Source organism: Lutra lutra, chromosome 1 (assembly GCF_902655055.1).
Source record: "Lutra lutra chromosome 1, mLutLut1.2, whole genome shotgun sequence".
NCBI lineage: Eukaryota > Metazoa > Chordata > Mammalia > Carnivora > Mustelidae > Lutra > Lutra lutra.
The window spans coordinates 194,271,153-194,281,593 of NC_062278.1; the positions used below are offsets into that span (position 1 = coordinate 194,271,153).

General features: G+C 40.0%; 1 long non-coding RNA gene across 1 annotated transcript in view; it reads left to right on the plus strand.

Annotated features, from left to right (window-relative positions):
* Window positions 1-9,106, plus strand: part of LOC125078288 (uncharacterized) — a 79,842-nt gene extending 70,736 nt beyond the window's left edge. The window contains exons 3-4 of the long non-coding RNA XR_007120849.1: window positions 8,123-8,337; window positions 8,763-9,106. This is a non-coding gene — a long non-coding RNA (uncharacterized LOC125078288). The remainder of the gene's footprint in view (window positions 1-8,122; window positions 8,338-8,762) is intronic.
* Window positions 9,107-10,441: the final 1,335 nt, after the last annotated feature.

The following is a 10,441-nucleotide window of genomic DNA, read 5'->3' on the forward strand; positions in this document are numbered from 1 at the left end:
GAGGGATGGTCAGGGGAAGCTTGTTTATGGAAATAATGATTGAACCAAAATCTGAAGGAAGATTAGGAATTAAGTAGGTCCGGAAGCTGGAGCAGGGGACAGGGAAGAACATCCAAGGCAGAGAAATGGCATGGGCAGAGAAATGGAAGGAGCATGGCAGAGTCCAACAGCATTGGACTCTAAATTGGAGATCCCTAGTCTAAGATTTATGTGTGTATTAAAGGATAATTCTCCAAAAAGAGGCAAATTCATGACTTTCATAGTGATGTAAAATGAGTATGTATTAAAGATTATACTCAACTCATGATGAGAAAACCAGTCAGGTCTTAGTAACAAGTTTATAAAGAAAATTGAAAGAACACATTTATAGAACAAGAACACTGAAACAAATGTATCAATGGAGGCAGAAGTGGTTTTTATGGGTGGGGGTCAATTAAAGCTCCAGTGGATTGGACAGCATTTGCATGTCTATAGACAAGAATTCTCTTGCATTACTATCAGTTATCTATAATTTACTGACTTGAGAAATAGCTCTCAGAATCAGAACCTGATAACCTGATACCTGGGAGGAGGTCGCCTTTATAATCTAGACAATGCATAGATATCCACTGAAGAACAATCTCCTTCTCTGGGGTCCTTAAATCATGAATATATATTTATGGTTTAGAGCTAGTTGGATTTGATTTGAAGAGGCCCAATGCTTAATTATTGGACACTCCAAAGAAGTATGGGGTAGCATTTACTGCCAGACCATTTATACTCCACCTTGAGAATGACCCATCATGATGAGTAAATTGTCCAGCTGGTCCCTCCTTGCTAAATTCCTTGAAACACAAGTCTAACAGGTGTCCCATGCACAGTTTCTTCTTTCTCATGGCAGAAAGCAAGAAAAAAAATCTTTGAGAGAGGCAATCAGAAAAAGACAGTATAATTTGACCTTCATCCAAGAGCCCCTCTGAGAACAACGGCAGACACCTTTCCAGTGAACCTGAAAATCAAACTAGTTTTGCCAAGTTGAAGTCTGGCACAGCCTCCAGAGGGTTTGTAACAAAGAATTTCCTTCAGTTGTGGCAGGTGAACTCTTGATAGGAGAAGGATAATCATTTGGTCAATTGAGAGAATGACGGGTGCTGATGAGCTGAAATTGATGATTTACTCTGTTGAAATGTTAAACCAGCATTGGCAGTTACCACAATTCCTTAATTGGCAACCACACTTAGGAGCCAAGTGGTAAGAGCTTCCTTGTTGTTTAAGAGAATGAAAGAATCACACTCCCTTTAACATTGTAAACTGGGTGTGTTCAGTGCAGGCTCCCTGTTTTCTATATCAATGCCTTAGTGTACCAGGAGACAGAATTAGAACAGCACCTTTTAATTCAATTTGTAGCAGGTCAGAGTTTAAAACTGCAATTTTATAAATGTTTGATAAAAAATGTCATTGGTTTTGATCGAGTTCTGTTATTAACCTCTAGCTAGAGAGTTTTTTTTTTTCTTTTGAATTAGTGTTAATATGTCTGACTTCTCAGTAATGCATGCTGTCTCTAGTTTTGTTCCTGCTAGAAGACTATCAATGGAATAATGCATTTCATTGGCTGGTTCACCACAAAGATTTTAAATTGAAAAAATGGCAAGATAAATAAGTTACCTACTGGAGATAGCACTGCTGCTATTTTTTTCTTTTCCAAATGTAGTAAGAGATATTAAAACTGTCTCTTAAAAATAGCAATTTGTTTCCTTCTGCTGTAATCATGGGTGAAAGTGCTGTGAAATGTGTATCATTTGTTTTTGAACTGTGGATGATTTAGTTAAAAGAAAAAAGTAAAATGTCCCCAACCCAAAAAAGCATTCTTACTGTTTGCTAAATCAGACTTCTACTAGTAAACAGCTCAAAAAGCTTTCCATAATATTTATGAACAATTTCTCAATTTTATACCCAGATATTTCTGTTATACTCTGCAAAGGAGATAATCCTGGCTGAACAAAAAGAAGAACCTTTTTTTAGATTGAATAGACTGGACAATTCAGTAGCAAAGTGCACGATTACCAATCTTTCAAGCAAAGCTTTTATGTAAGGCAACTTTATAACTTCATCCATTCCAAAGAGAAAAGCGTAAAAGACCATAGGGAAAATAAAAAGGCAAAAGAGGAATGTAGAAAAGTATCCTATCCTTTACATCTCTATAACCACTTATTTCATGGCTATACACACTGAGTTAACCCAATTTAAAGCTACAGTGTAACTTTTAAAAAGGTGTTTCTCTGTTGCTCATGGCAGTCAGTCTACACAAATAAGGAGCAGACATGACTGCCATTAACTTTCTTTCCTGGATTGTTTTAGAATATACTCATCTCTTATGGGGTATGCCCCTGTGTTGTACTGCATAGGAAAAGGTAGTAAGAGTCATCAGTAACAGCCATCTTAACATGCTACAGGAACTGTCAAGTAATAGTGATTGCTAAAAACAAACAAACAAACAAACAAACAAACAAATGGGTTTTCTAATTTCCTGTGGCTCACAAACTTCCAGAGTCTCATCTTTACAAAGAAACAAATACTGTTCTTTTTTCCCTTGAGTAAATGAACCCATGGGCATGATTCCTGCCTGATGGTGGATTGTGGCATGTTTCTCAAAGCATGAGTTTTGCAACCATCTGCCTCAGAATTGCACGAGGCACTTGCAAAAATGCAGATTCCTGGGCTCTATCCTGGACTGTTGAAGTCTGAACCTCGAGGCTGGGATGGGGTGAGGACCAGGAACATGCAGGTTTCTCCAGTTCTCCAGGTGAGTCATTAGCCCATTTAAAGTCTGAACATTTTCTTTATAGGGATGAAAAGCCTGGTGATTGGAATAAACTGCTGAATGTGATTTAGGAAGAAAAATATGCAGGAGTGATGGCAGATGGTGTGTCTTCTTCGTCTTACTCCTTCCTTCATTCCCTGATGTCAGAAACTCAAGACAGTCATTTGAACCTGGCATCGGAGTTCTTGGGAACATCTCACAAAAGTAGGCATGTGCCTACAGACATCTCATTTTGCACCCAAATCTCAGGGAGTTGATGAATCTGTTGAAATCCATTCATGTTCGTTGTACCTCAGGAACCCTTCATCTGATGGGATTATTTTAAGGGGGGATAGGGAAGTGAAAACACCAAGTGAAGAAGGAAGAAACGTGGGAGATATATCCAGACCACACTTGAAGTTGCCTATGTTATGTACCCTAAATGAAAGGTGCCCCTCTGGGGGTGTAGATAGGGCTGAAAGGCAGTTTGTGTAACACTGGCTAATTTGTACACCCCAGGGTGGGGCTTTGTCTCTGAAGGGAGGGGAGCCTTTTTATAATTTGTCTTGTATGTGTAGTTCTCATCAAACACAAGCCTAACATATCCCATCTGTTTTCAACAATGAGGCAGGCTAATTTCCTTAGTGTTTCTCTTAGTGGATTGGATGTTTCATGAAAGCTTTAGCCCTACATATTTCCAATAACATCACTTCAGATTACATCAGAAGAGACACAATTATTTTTGCAATATTAGTAAAATAAAGTGCATCTGGGGGCTGGACCAAAAGTAGAGAGAAGTCAGATATTTGTTAAAAAGACCCTGTGTTTTTTTTCCTCTCTGTAGTGGTAATAGTATTGGACAATTGCACTGGGGTCTAAAAAATCCAACAATGCTGTATCAGTGTGCTAATCATGACGCTTCTCCCAACCCACTTCTCCTTTTTTCTTTTTCTTTTTTTCCCTTTTTCTTATAAGTAGGCTCCACATTGGGTGTGGAGCCCAGTATGGGGTGTGGAGCCCAACTTGGGGCTTGAACTCACGATCCTGAGATCAAAACCTGAGCTGACATCAAGAGTTGGATGCTTAACCAACTGAGCCACCTGGGAACCCCCAACCTACTTCTTTTAAGCCATCCATTCAATGCAACTGCTGACAATGGTCATCTAATGGACGGCTAGAGTTTAATTGTATGTTGTTTTATGGTGTCTGGCAATGTGAGTCCCCTCCCTGACATAGTTTATAGAGCTTTTTAAAAATAAGGGTCATTTGACTGTGTGTTCTCATTTGCTAAAAGGCATCCATTCCTTTGGTTCTTATAGACACTATTGCTGTAGTGAACTTGGACCTGGTGTTTCTATTTTGGAAAAATGTCCTTAAAACCAAATGTCATGGAATATAAAGACATTTCTAAAAAATTAGTAGTATGGAAAACGTAAAATGGTGGCCATGTGAAGTGTTCTGGCCTTCATGTCCAGGATGATACAGTATTTGTAATGTAGAGAAGGAAAGACAGCCTTCTTCAAAGAGCCAAAGATGAAATGCCTGCGTGAGCGTAGCACTGTACATTTAATTAGACATCTCCGTGTAATTTATAGTTCCCTGAAAAGACTGGTGTTCTTTTGGCTGCCGATGGTTTTATTTGGTTACCAATTATGGAAATTAGCTGTGTTTTAGGAAACCCTCTGAAAGATGTGCCTAGATAATAAATCCTGTGCCTTGCTCGGCATATTGATGGTTCCGTTGATGAGAGGTTGCACAAAGTCAATAGTTGATTCTGCTTGGTGGTAACATTTGCATTTAATAAAAAGTCATGTTTATCGTTGCTGCTATATAAATGCAACTGGCACCTACTGTATTGTGGCTAAAAAATGCTAGGTAGAGAATGTGCACCCAAGAAGGAAACATAGGTGAGGGTAATTATTGTTATTTTTTGTTTGAAAACAGTTTGGACCTCAGGTCATGGAGATAGATTAATTATAGTCCTCAGTTCATGGCACAACGTCATCCTTGACTCAGGCGTTAACCCCATTCTGATTTACTTCTTTCACAACATAACATGTAGTCGTAAACCTAAGGAGGAAACAGCACCAATAATTCACGTCCAAATGTGTGACTTTTTTATTGTGTCTCTGCCTCCTAAGAGGTAACTACTAACCTCATGATCATCATTCCTTGTTCTTTTCTTTTAATTTTATGTTTTACATATACTTCCATCGATGGCCTTTTGGATTGTTTTTTTTTCCTTTCCCTTTCCTCTGTTATGCATGGTGCTACAATGAAGATTTTTATGCACATTTTCTGGTACACATGAGGGAAAGTAAAACACAGCCCTGCTGGCAACTGGAACATAAAGAATGCCCAGAATAAGACATAAACAAAGCCATTCTGTGACCCTGTAAGGGACTAAAGAAAATGACTGTCCCTCTCTTCTGACCACCACTGCCTTTTTCTGAGTGGTCCCTGCTTCTAGACCAACACCAGTCTTCTTTGATCCCTCAATGCCCAGACGAAGGTTCTGATAGTTTTCCTTTTGGGAGCTGCCCCCAAGGCTCCTCCTTTTTTTTTTTTTTTAAAGATTTGATTTATTTTATTTTAAAGAGAGGGTGCACACATGCAAGTGGGAGGAGGGCGGGAGGGGGGCAGAAAGAATCTCAAGCAGACTCCATGCTCAGTGCAGAGCCCTACTTGGGGCTCCATCTCATGTGAGATCATGACAGGAGCCAAAACCCAGAGTCCAAGACTTAATTGACTAAGCCACCCAGGGGCCCCTCCAAGGTTCCTCCTTTGCTACAGGCAGTTGTAACACAAGTTGAACTACCAGTGTGTTCCTATCAGCCTTTTGCTGATGCACTTTGACGTTGATATGTGTTTCTCTTAGGTATTAATATATACGTAATGAGTTTGCTTGATGAGATAGGGTACGGGAATACTCAAACTAAACAAGTTTTTAAAATCTTGCTAATTTCCATCCAGGTGTTCCCATCACATTTTATTTTCATCCACCATGAAAAACATCTACTTGACCCATTTCTGCACATGAGTTAAATGCACATGACAGACTGTGTCTATATTAGATGTATCCCTCCCAGTGTATGGGCAGCTCACTTCTTTTCTTTAAAGAAATATATGTTTATTCGGTCAGTTGTCATGTGGTGTTTCAGTAGTGGGATTTGCTTAGCATAATCTCTACTATATTTTAGCCTGCGATACATTCATCTTTTAAAAAATTCAGCTGAAGAGTCGTATCTCTGTGGGTTTCTTACTTTTAGTTTCCCTTCTTCTTTTGAGAGTGACCCAGAGCAGTGGTTCTCAAACTTTAGTGGACAAAATCATCTCAAGAGTCTTCATCTGAATGAGAAACTCTAGAGGATTCTGAGGTGGAAAAGAGGGTCCTACAATGTGTTGCAAATAGATGTATTAGTCACCAGTGCCTCGACAGGAGCAGATTTGTGGCTCCTCACCTAAAAGATGAAATGTTGGGATGATCTCACTAAGTATAAAATGATGATAATGAAGTAGATATTGGGGCACCTGGGTGGCTTAGTGGGTTAAGCCTCTGCCTTCAGCTCAGGTCATGATCTCAGGGTCCTGGGATTGAGCCTTGCATTATGCTCTCTGTTCAGCAGGGAGCCTGCTTCCCCCCCCCCCGCCTGCTCTGCCCACTTGTGATCTCTCTCTCTCTGTCGAATAACTAAATGAAATCTTTAAAAAAAAAAAGAATTTTAATGAAGTAGATATTAATCTGAACTGGGACATGGTAAGGATTGTACAGTAAGAGTGTCGTATTCAGTGAATGAATGAGTGAAATGCAGAGGAAATCGTAGAAACTCTACCTCTCAAACTGTACTTGGAAGGAAGGTATGGTATCCTCTTGGATTCTTTTAAAATTCTTGTCTTCAGTACTCATTGCTAGGGATACATGGCAAGCCAAACAGATAGGGTTCCTGCATTCTAGAAACTTAGGTACTTGGGTCGTACTTAGATAGACCATAAATAAATAATCTCACTGTTATTTTTGAAAGATATATTTATTTATTTATTTGAGAGAGTGAGTGAGCAGGGGGAGGGGGAGAAGGAGAGGGTGAGAGAGAATCCTCAAGGAGACCCCCTGCGGGTGTGGAGCTCAACATGGGGCTCAATCCCATGAGATCATGACCTGCTCCAAAATCAGGAGCCAGAAGCTTAACTGACTGAGCCACCCAGGTGCCCCTATTCTTAACATTATTTGGGGACAGTTTTGATAAATGCTGTGAAGGAGAAGTTCAAGGTGTTACGAAAGTGGGACAGCATTCTCTCCCAGTTTGGTACGTCTCCAGGGTCAGTGATGTTTCTGTGAAGAAGTGAGGTTTCAGTTGGTTGGTAGGCAAAGGGTCAGGGTCCCAGGACCACCCCCAGGTTCAATAATTTGCTAGGAGTGCTCAGAACTTAGTATGTAGTTGTGCTCATGGCTGTGATTTATTGTAGCAGAAAGGTAAGAAGCAAACTCAGCAAAGGGAAAAGCATATGCAGTGAAGTCCAGAGGATACCAGGCACAAGGTTGTAAGAATTGGCTCCTGGTGGCTCACTCAGGGACTATGTAACTGTGACAACGCAAATGCCATGCCGTCTAACAGGGAGGCTCACTAGAGCTTCGGTGCCCAAGGTTTTTATTGGGGGCTGGTCGGTGTGGCTCTGCCTAATATGTACCAAAACTATAGCCCTCCCAAAAGGAAAACAGGTGTTTGGCATAAACTATATTATTTGTACAAACAGTTTAGGCACAATGAGCCATCCTTCTCAGTTCTGGGGGTCACAAGAACCCTCCTGAAGTCCAAGATTCCAGATGCCAGTCAAGAGTCAACTTTGCATCCAGCCTTTCTAAGGATAGCAGCCTCAGGCCTGCTGTGTTAACTTCTTTCTGCACAACATAACAATTAAAGAAATTAGCGGTGAAATGATACACTGTCTTGGCCTTGCTTTAAAATATTTTAATAGGTTTAAAAAGGAGGTGATAAATGAAGCAAATGTGGGAAAATCTTCATTCCTGTTGGCCCTGGGTGGATGGAAACTTGGAGGTCCATTATACTTGTCTTTCATTATGTTTGGGAATTTTTATTTAAAGAAGTAAAAAATAAAAACTAAAAAAACCCAACAGAACAAACAAAACCTAAACCAAGAACCAAACCATGGAAACAAAAAGAAGAAAAAGGGGTAAATGTTGACCAGGCATAAAGGGAGTTAACATTTTTCTTAGTTCGGTTCCATCTGGTCGGTTCATTTTAATTAAAACAAAAATTGAGTATCTACTTCAGTTTAATTTGGCCAATTCAAGAAATCTTTTATTTTGAGCCTGTTTTTTGCCAGGGCCTCAGTTCTGTCCTGTGAATGGTACGCAGATCAGCAAGACACCTACTCGTTGTGTCTATGGACTCCTGTATGAAATGGGTGTGCATATGAGATCCACCCCGCCTCACCTTGGGTGTTGCAAAGGATTGTTGGAACGTGAGAGAAACCAGCTGCTGCAAGTTTCATTAGCAGCCATGAATGCTATAATAAATGTGGATTGCTACCTTGGGGAGGTGAGTACACGATTCTCTCATTGGTTTAGAAGAATATTCAATGAGGCAGAACGTTCCTGAGGGAAGCAGAAATGATGACAGGGATACTGCCCTGGAGAATTGCCTTTGGCAGTGGTTTGGCAGGGGAAGAGGGCCTGTCCGGTCCTCCCTTTGAGGAGATCTGCATGTGGAAGGGTAGATGATGGGAGCTAGCTTTTATTTAAAAGAGAATAGGTAAGCTATTGAATTAGAGCACACCAAAGGTGGCTTTATTTGAAAATGCTTTCAAAAGCTGTTTTGACAAGACCAGGGAGGAGGCAGTGGTATCATTAAATAAGCTGGCAACTTTTGTAACCAGCTTTTTGGTTTTCCACCTCAAGGGAGAGTCAATAAACTTTGATTCCCAACATTAATGTAATTATTTTGATTTTTCTGGCTCATTCTAGGGAAGGCTGCAGAGCTGCAATATCAGATGGCCGAAAGCAATTCAGAAATCCTGTGTCCCCAAGGACACCCATTGCCGTTCAGAAGTAGCAGGAGAGGGGGTGGAATAAATCATTTCCTCTGATCTTGTTAGTGTTGAGAATATTATGGAGAAGCAAATGCATTGCAGCACTAATACCAGAAGGCTACTGCAGGCAGAGGGGGGGAATAACAAGATTTCTCTGCTTTTTTAGAGGCTTACCTTAAATATGATTTCCCCTTTATGTATTTTTAAAATTGTTGTATGAGGGGTTTCCCCCTCCCTTCCGATCCTGAAGTTTCTTCCTTCTGTTTTGTCATCTTGTCTGTCATCCAGAGATCCTCCCTGATACTGCTCTTGGCAGCTGTAGCATACTTCTAATGTCAGTTGATACTCCAATAATATGTTGGGTTCATTTAGTGTAAACGGTCCTCTTGTTCTGGGGGGTTTCCTTGGGCCCAATGAGAAACGGTGTTCTTGAATAACCAGGTGTGCTAGACTGACCTGCTATGTGTGAGTATAGTGACACCCTCCCCCCACTAGAAAATGCACTCTGTTCAGTTTTTTAAATGCCAGTTGATTTGGGGTTTTTTAATTGTTAGGCAGTCACAAAAGGAATAGAGTCATTGAAATTTACTAATGATGGGAGCAGAGTCAAAGAATATATTTGTTTCCAGAAGTTAAACTTGGATCATTGGAGATGTATATAGTTGCAAAATGTTTTTTCCCCTTGTTTCCTAAGCAATAAATTTAAAAGATGATGGGTATGTATTTACATAATTCTTTTTTTGTTGTTTTTTTTTTTAACTTCAAGGGTTGTTAACTATAATTTAAGGCTGGGCTCCTCTTACTGTAAATTGTAAACAAACCTTGAGGCCTAGGCCATGGGCACTGGCTATAAATCATCATCTTCACAATAATAGCCACAACGAGGCCTTGACTTTCAGAGTGCTGTGAACATTGATTCCTGAAAGCAAATTTCAACGTACAAGTTTTAGGCCTCTGATATTAGAAGGCCAGTAGGCCAGCCAACATGCCTTACTCAAGTATATCTTTACCTGGGAAGGGATTTATGCTCTTATTTTTTCCACTGACCTTCTGAACTTTAGACTCCATGTGCATCACTGAAATTATCTGTCATGTCAATTAAAGACAAAAAGCTGAAAAGCAAAGCCAGTTTATTGGTCATTATCATCAGTCGTATAATTAGTCTCCACATCCTATTTTCTACCCTCTAAAACTTGCATTTCCTCCATTCTAAGAAGGATAGATGTTCCATATTTTATTGTTTCTGGAATAATGACTTCTTACAATTGATATGTTCCTTTAGTAGTATATTTCTTCATGTTCTCTGAAAAATGGTATTTCAGTTTATGGCATCTTGTATTCCAGGATATATGTTATATCTCAAATTCCCCTTCATCTCTGTTGCTGTCACGTGAGTGTAGGTCACCATGGTCTCTTATTTAGGCAATTGTAACAGCTGTCTCACTGGTCTACCTATTTCTGATCATGTGCTGATGCCATACTGATCTTATGAAAGCACAGATACGGTCTCATCATTATTCTCTTTAAAATCCTTTAATGGCCTTCCATTGCTTCTAAGATGGAGACCTAAAACATCACAGCAGCTTACAGGACTTTGCATGACCTGGCCCTTGC